Below are 8,718 nucleotides of genomic sequence, written 5' to 3' on the forward strand. Positions count from 1 at the left end.
GAGAAAAGCCCCCAAAGGGGTCTTACTGTGGATGTCTTTTGACTCTTCTATTCCATCAGGAGCAGGGACTGGGAGTCAGGAGGACTCAGGAGTAATCCAATACGATTCCATTTATGCACGTGAGGTTTTGCCTTGGATCTGCCGCTCTCTAGATGCACAGGATCGCAGTGGGTGGATGGGGGGGACCGCATAACTCGGAACCCCCTGCCCCAATCATCACCAAACTTGGGGGTTCTCGCAAGAAAGGTCCCCTGAAGGGACACTGAAATTTTGGGACCCCTGTCAAGAAGTTGAGGTCCCTCAAATTCTTGGAGTGTGTTATTTCCTTGGTTCAGGCCTGGGAGGCCTATGAGTTTTGTGCTGTTAGGATTTTGGAGCAGTAAAATAGTTACACTTTGAAAACTGCTTTTGGTGGAGGGAACAAGATGGGCCCCAGTTGGTGCTTGTTAAAGCCTTCTCTCCCCTATCTGGAATGCAAGGCCGTGCCTTGCTCTAGTAATTAATCGGTCAGCCATCATGACAATGTCCAGGTGCAGGTAGTTCTGTAAGCTTCCTCACCTGAACACATCAATTAAGGAGTCAGCATTTCTGACCAAGCGATTAATTACCAGCTAAGTGCTTTCGTTTTCTCGATTGGTTTCTATGAGCTCATCCTTTTGAGAAAACGAATATAAGGACAGACCAACCCTAAACAAACTATGCATGCTTTGGGGTACAGCAGGAGAGCTGTGCTGGCTGCATCACAACCTATTTGATTTTGGCCCTTGAGGGGGAACCTCTGGTCAAGCTGACCTGCTTGGAGAAAACTTTGGACAACCTTTTGAAACTTTTGAATGCTGGAAGCATCTTTGGAACTTGGTAACTATAAAACCTGATGCAAGAAACCTTTGCCAATCCTTTTGAATTAAAAAGGCTTTTGAATGTATTAGTTAGCTTTGCTAAATAGTTTATTATTTTCTTGCTTAACACTTCATGACTTTTTCTTTCCTGTAAACCAGCTTGAATCTTATAAATAAATTGTTAGCCTTTAAATGGCTTGTGTCTGTAATTTTGGGATCCCAAGCCTAAATTCTAAGTGCCTTGTTTGAGTGTAAAAACCACCTACCAAAAACCTAAGACATTTTGGGAGCGTAATCTTTCCCTGGCAGGCTTCTACCTTGCAGGGTAAGCGTTGCACTTAACTTTTGGAGCTTGGCTGGAGGTACCCTGGACTCCTTGCCTGGAGGCTCACCCTTTGGACTCCAGGGTTGGTGGCAGCTATTGTTAAACTTGAGGTGAAAACCTGGAGTTTAATGTTTGGGAAACTTTTGACCAATCCAAAGCAGCTTTAGCTGGTGGAGGCTGGTTGTGGCTCTTTGACAACCCCTACCTTCAAAAATGCCCCCCCCCCGGAGCTGTGGAAAGCCTTGAATGTGCACACGTACCCCCCCCCCCCATGAGGATCTCTTTCACACACAAACAGACACTTTCTCTTTCTCTCCCCAGGCCGTGCAGCAGCTGGGCTCACACACTCAACCGCTGCTGATTGGCCAGAAGAAGACCCAGCTTGGCCACTGATTGGCTGCGGGAGAATTCTTACTAACTTACTAAGAATGCTTACTAACTGACAATTATACTGCTGATTCAGAGCTCCCGAATTTGCTGAATTTATTCAGCGATCGCCCCGAACTTGCCGAATTCAGCTCGTCGTTATCCCGCCTTTTTTTGAATTTGGTTCCATCCGAACTGAAAACTGCCGAATCGGGGGAAATTCGGCTGTTTTTCTGTTCGGGATGAACCAAATCGACAGCCCTATTTAAGACACAATCTAGCTGGCCACCTCTTGGAATTACAACTGATCTCCAGACTACATAAATAGTTTATTATTATTTATTTATTTAAAACATTTATTCAACTTCTCCTGGAGAAAATGGCTGTTCTGGAAGGTGGACTGGATGGCATTATACCCTACCAAAGTCCCCCCTCCCTAAACCCCACTCTCCTAGGCTCCACCCTCAAATTTCCAGGTATTTCTGAGCCTGGAGCTGGCAATCCTACTTACTGGCAATGCTGAGGACATGCTAGTATTTGAGCAAAAAACTCTATGGCATCCTCAGAATCCCCCTCAACATGCTGATGTCACTTCTGGGTGCCCACAAGAATGCTGCTGACCTCTCCTCCCCCCAGTTTTCACGCCATTCCCCCCTGCCCCCTGCCATAAACCCCCCTGCACTGAGCAGTGGCGGGGAGTGCCTGCTGGGGTGGGGGATCCCCTGCCCCCAAGTGGGGGTCTGGAACCTGTAATCACTTTGGTGGAATGGAAAAGACCCAGAGGGCATGGCATCCTATAGGTTATTTTAAGTGGTCCCAGAAGAAGACCAAAGGTGCTCCTCAGAGCACTGGGAAGCCAAGGTAAGTGAGGAGGAGGAGGAAGAGAATCCTAGTGTGGGGACCCCTTCCTACCCGCCTTCTCACTGAGCCCTAACGGGCTCAGTGAGGGGTGAGTGCTGGCCCAGGGGCAGGAGGAGACCCATAGTTTGTATAGCAACTATGCTATTGAATCTCCCCAGCACTCTTCTGCAGCTGTGATTTATGAGGAAAGGTTACTAGAGATGGGGAAGGGGTCCATCTGGAATGCATAATTATACGTCTCTGGAATGGAGCAAAATGGAAAGTCCCCCCTCCCAGCAATTAACTACCTCCCCTCATAGCTGCTAATACCTTTGGGTAGGGAGGAAATTTAGATTGGCTAAACATTGCAGGGAGAAAAGGTTAATATTCCTCCTCCAGTGCCAAGCCCTGTTTGGTCCCCCACCTCAATGGCTCCTTCTTTTTTAATGGGAGAGCCAATCATAGGATTGCCAACCTCCAGGTGAGGCCTCGAGATCTCCATCATGTTTGTCAAAGCCATCCCCCCCCACCGACCAGCTGAGCAATCAGTGAGGCACGCCTGTTGGGAGCAGGGGATGGTGGAGGATTACAATCCCACTCCTTGCTGAGCTTGGAGTAGGGTTCTAATCCACCACACACACCCCATATTGCAAAGACAGAAACCTGTCCAGTTCCAGAACACACCGGAAATTACATTGCCCCATTGTTGGCAATGCCAGCCTAGGCTTTGCTGCTGCTAAATCCCCCTGCTGGCCAGCTGATCGGTGCCATGGGGAAAGGCCCAAGGGTGGTGGAGCCCCTGCCCCTGGCAGGGGCCTGGCAGCCCTGGACTCAGCAAAGTCAGAAATCAAAGGTTTCAGATCTCTAACTTTGCTGTGTTTCAGCCTTCCCAAAACACAACAGTTTTTAAAGGGGGAGGTTGGATCACAAGGCCCCTTACACTTGATTCTCCAATCAGCTGGGAGTTAGCTTCTGATCTCCCCCCCCACACACACACAACCACCCTACTTTATTTCAGTCCAGCTGCAGGCTTGTAGGTGGCAAAGTTTCCAGGGCTGGGACATCAGAAGCTGATCCTGCTGTGTCCCGGGCAGCAAAGCCGCAGGCAGTCATGTTTCCGGAGCTAGGAGATCAGAAGCCAGCTCTCAGCTGACTGGGAGATCAGCTGGTGGTTGGTTTTAGACCACCCCTCTTCAAACACTGGTGGTCCCAGCAAGCCTGGGACCCAGCAGAGTTTCCCAGGAGGAAGATTGGGAACTGGCTTCCAGATTACCTTCCAATCAACTGGGAGTCGCCTTCAGAATAATCCTGTTTGGCGGCTGTTGGCCTTGTTCTGTGTGAGAGGGACAAGGCTGTGTTCGGCTCATGATCTGGTTGTGAGTGCCAAGCACAGTATGTTGGGCTGCTGAACGGGTTCCTGGTAAAATCTACAGCACCCCTATGTATCCCAACGGACTACGAGGCTCTAGGAAGGAAGGTGAAAGACAATGTTCTTCAGACAATGTTTTGGTTAATTCTTCCCATAACAGTTTGAGGACTGCAAAGATGACTGAATGATTGGCTATGCAGGTGGTGTTGTCTGTACAAGTTTGATTCCCAAGACCACAACCTAAGTTTCCTTTAAAAAGTACTACAGGTAAAAGAAGGGTGAAGAGTGAGAAGAATGTTTGTGGGAGAAGTGTGGAGAACCAGATCATCATGAGGGCTTTAAATTGATCCTATGGAGATGGATCAGTTTAAAGGTAAGTACTGAAGTAGCCCCCTTTTGGACACACACCTTAACATTGATTCATAGGGTCAACATGAGTCCGAAGTGACTTGCTAGCATTTAACACACACACACACACACACACACACACACACACACACACGCACCAAAGTAGGGTTGCCAGCCTACAGGTGGTAGCTGGAGATTTCCTGGGAGTACAACTGATCTTCAGGCGACAGAGATTAGTTCACCTGGAGAAAATTACCACTTCGGAAGGTGGACTGTATAGCATTATACCCCACTGAAGTCCCTCCCCTCCCCACACCCTGCCCCCTTCAGGCTCCACTCCTCAAATCACCATGTATTTCCCAACCTGGAGCTGGCAACCCTGAAGGCAGGGCTTTTGGTGCTTCTGGAGGCATGGGGGATTGCGAGGATCCCCCCGCCCCCACATACACACACACAGTCGGAGAGACCATGGAACACCTGGCTCTTGCTGACTTCTGCTGGAATCACCTTTGTTAGTCTTGTTCTCCTGCTACAGATGAAACCGCCGGCCACCTGGAACACAAGATCTGGTATATTTTTATCCTGTCCTTCCTCAGAGGCACTCAGACTGGTACACTTGCTTATTCCCCACCTGATCCCCACAATAACCCTGTGAAGTAAGTTAGGCTGGCCAACCCAGGGTCATCCAATGACCTTCATGGTCAAGTGGGGATTTGAAACAGGGGCCTCTGTGATCTCAGCACAGCACCTTGAGCGCTACACCACACTATGCCAGGGCAGGGTGTGGCTGTTATTTGGCTTTAAAAGATGAATGGATACCTGGGATCTCCATGACGCTGAATCAGACCATTGTTTTTACAGACAGAAATATGAGCAAAAGAGACAGGTCTTTCGCTCAAGAAACAACCATTCTCAGATGGTGACTGTCAACCTAGCATGGATGACATTTTCTCACTAGTTCCTAATCAGAAGCATTTCCTTCTCTATCAAAGGAGTGACCATGCTGGTATTTAAAGCAGATCTCCGGAGAAATGGCTTTGAACTCTTTAACAAGTGAGCTGCATGAATCATTCATGCGCAAAGGCGATTCCCATGACAGATCTCACAGGAATTGCACCTTGAAAACACACCTGTAATGAGAGCCTCTTTGAGTTTAAAGGAGTTGGCTGGGGGAGAAATGCCTAGAATGAGACAATTTCCCAGGAACACAACATGCACATCGCTTCCCCACTCCCTTTCATTAGAAGGGCCGTGGGGGGGGGGGAACTTACTGATAATACCCAAGGTAATGCCACGGGGAAGTTGCTGCTCTGGAACTTTAGGAGCCGAAAGACCTGCTCAGGTCTTCTGAGCAAAAGGGGGAATATTGCCTTGAATAAATTGAAAGTTGGCCCGTGACCTACAGGGGCAGAGCTCTGCCTCTGAGGAGAAGCAGGTTGCTTAGCAACAGAGCACTAAAAATGTTAAAGACAGTAAACTAAGGGTGTGTGAGGGATGGGGAATAGGGTTCCTTCTGTTCAAGGATCTAGGAATTTCATTTCACAATCGTATGCCTGATGAGTCTTTATGAGAGAAGAGTTTACAGGTCCTTTGAAGGAAGCCAGTTCCTAAGCAATTATAAATAATACTCCAAGTTATGCCTGGAGATTCTGGATGACAAAGAACACAGCATTGCTGAAATACAGCTGGGCAAGGAATTCCAAACAAACAAGCTGATGTCTTCTGCCTCTCTGATTTTAAATCTTCCCATCTAATCATCCTCTATGCATCTGCCCACAGACACTGCAGAGGAGGGTGGGGGAAAACTGCATTCTCTCCCAGCTGATGAGAAAAATACTTCCATGCCTTCCGGAGTGAGACATTTGAAGCGGTTATGGTCTCGGTGGATGCATGCAAAGGGCAGCTTAACGGCAGTCTTTGCGCTGGTACATTAATTTGGACTCTGTACTTGAGTATTGCATTCAAGATCCTCGAAGTGTGCCTTTTAAACCAGAAATAGGTGTGGGATACATTATAAACTTACGACAGCTTGCAGTGCTGGATTTAATTGCAGGACGCTGTTTCTCAAGTGTAGGCCACATGTGACCATTCTTCAGAAACACCAATGTCTCTGGCAATTAATTATGGGGTATGACAAATGCTCTTTAATATACTGCTTTTGTGGGGGGGGGGAAATTCAGTTTTGAATATATCAAAGAAGAGGATAGGCCATTAGGTTTTCCAACTCTGGGCTGGGAAAGTCCTGGAGATTTCAGAGGTGGAGCCTGGGGAGGGCAGGGCTTGGCAGGGGGAGGGACCTCAGCTGGGTATAATGCCCCAGAGTCCATCCTCCAAAGCAGGCATTTCCTCCAGGGGAACTGCTCTGTGTAGTTTGGAGATCAGTTGTAATTCTGGGAGCTCTCCAGGCCCCGCCCGGAGGTTGGCAACCCTGCAGGACGTGGAATCATGTGGTGACGCCTGCCCTGAATCCAGCCTCTGGAATGGCTTTGCTGCCCCCTCCAGAACATGTAACGGCAGCAGTGGGGCGGACAATAGCATCTCTGAGGTAATCGATCTCTTAGACGACAGCTTAGAATCATAGAATCATCGAGTTGGAAGGGGCCATAGAGGCCATCTAGTCCCACCGCCTGCTCAATGCAGGATCAGCCTAGAGAGCATCCGTGACAAGTGTTTGTCCAGCCGCTGCTTAAAGACTGCCAGTGAGGGGGAGCTCACCCACTTCCCTAGACGACATGATAGAACGTAGCACAGGGCAAAAATAAATAAATAAATCCATTCAAACAGAAAATTAAGCCCTTCTCCCTGACTTGCTGAAGTTCTATATGCAGAGAATGTTTTTGAAGGGAGGTGCAGTCAGAGATACCAGCCTCCACTTGCAGTGCGAAGCGATACAATTTAAGCACAAGTTTATCCCCTCAGTAAAAACGGCCTATATTGACCCATTGGGATAAGGGTTGCCATCTCTGGGTTGGGAGATTCCTGGAGATTGGGCGGGGGGGGGATGAGGGGTATAATGCCATAGAGTTCATCCTCTGAAGCTGCTATTTTCTCCAGGAGAATTGATTTCTGTGATCTGGAAATCAATTGCAATTCCAGGGGAACACTCTCGGCCCCACTCCTGGAGGCTGGCAACCTTAGATAAGGGGAAAGAACTTTTAGTGGGATATCTTTGGTCTTTGGGGTTTCCACCATGAAAGTGGGAGGGTAATTTGTACCCGGTGCCTATTTACACATTAGATGCAATCTTGATAGAATGCCAATGGATTCGCATGGAGGCAGGTGCCGTTCTGTTCTCAACTTTCTGTGTTTCAAACTTCCTCTGTTCAGGGAATCTTTCCATACCAATTTGCCTGCCAAAAAACATCCACATATCTTCCAAAGACTTTCTACACACAGCAGAGGATTCTGGGGAGCTTTCTAGAACATACATTCAGTCCACACACTGCTCCTCATGAACAACAGCAAGTGAGCCATAAAATAGATGTAGCACTCTCTGGAAACCACACATTGCAAGGGGAAAATGCTGAGTAAGCTTATCCACCATGAAGTTCAACACATGAAGTTGCCTTATACTGAATCAGACTCTTGATCCATCAAAGTCAGTATAGTCTATTCAGACTGGCAGCGGCTCTCCAGGGTCTCAATCTGAGGTCTTCCATATCATCTGCTAGCAGATTATTTAAACTGGAGATGCCAGCTAATCTCTTTTGATTTAATTTCAACCCGTTGGTTCTGGTCCGACCTTCTGGGGCAACAGAAAACAACTCGGCACCCTCCTCCATATGACAGCCCTTCAAGTACTTGAACATGGTTATCATATCACCTCTCAGTCTTCTCCTTTTTAGGGTAAACATACCCAGCTCCTTCAACCTTCCCTCATGGGACTTGGTCTGCAGACCCTTCACCATCTTTGTTGCCCTCCTCTGGACACGGTCCAGCTTGTCTACATCCTTCTTAAATTGTGGTGCTCAAAACTGAACACAATACTCTAGGTGAGGTCTAACCAGAGCAGAGTAAAGTGATACCATCACTTCGCGTGATCTGGACCCTATACTTCTGCTCATACAGCCCAAGATCGCATTTGCCTTTTTAGCTATCGTATCACACTGCTGACTAATGTTCAGTGTTTGGTCTACTAAGACCCCAGGATCCTTTTCACACACACTACTGCTAAGACAAGTCTCCCCCATTCTATAATTACGCAGTCATCAGGCAATATGTAATTTCTTGAAGATAGTTTCAGAGAGTAGCCATGTTGGTCTGTAGAAGAACAGTTAGATTTGAGTCCTGTAGCACCTTAGAGAACAGCAAGATCTTGGGGGAATGATCTTTTGAGAGACAAAGCATCCTTCATCACCTATTCTCTGGACTTACCTCTATGTTTTTCCTTATGTGTGAGAGGGAATGGGACAACCCACACACACCCCTGAGGTGCCTGCCCCCCCCTTTGGTGATATTAGCTGTTCCTCGAGGGGGGCATGTAATGCAGACATGTACAACCCAAGGCTTAGAAGACCATTTCATGCAGTTGATCTTCTAGATAAAATCTGAAATAGCCCCATCTGAGAAAGTAAGGTTTTGCTCTGTCTGAATGTTACACTGCTGCGCAGTTTTGCAGGATGGTTGGGGGA

The sequence above is a fragment of the Euleptes europaea genome, chromosome 11 (genome assembly GCF_029931775.1).
Source record: "Euleptes europaea isolate rEulEur1 chromosome 11, rEulEur1.hap1, whole genome shotgun sequence".
In the NCBI taxonomy this organism is placed as follows: Eukaryota; Metazoa; Chordata; class Lepidosauria; order Squamata; family Sphaerodactylidae; genus Euleptes; species Euleptes europaea.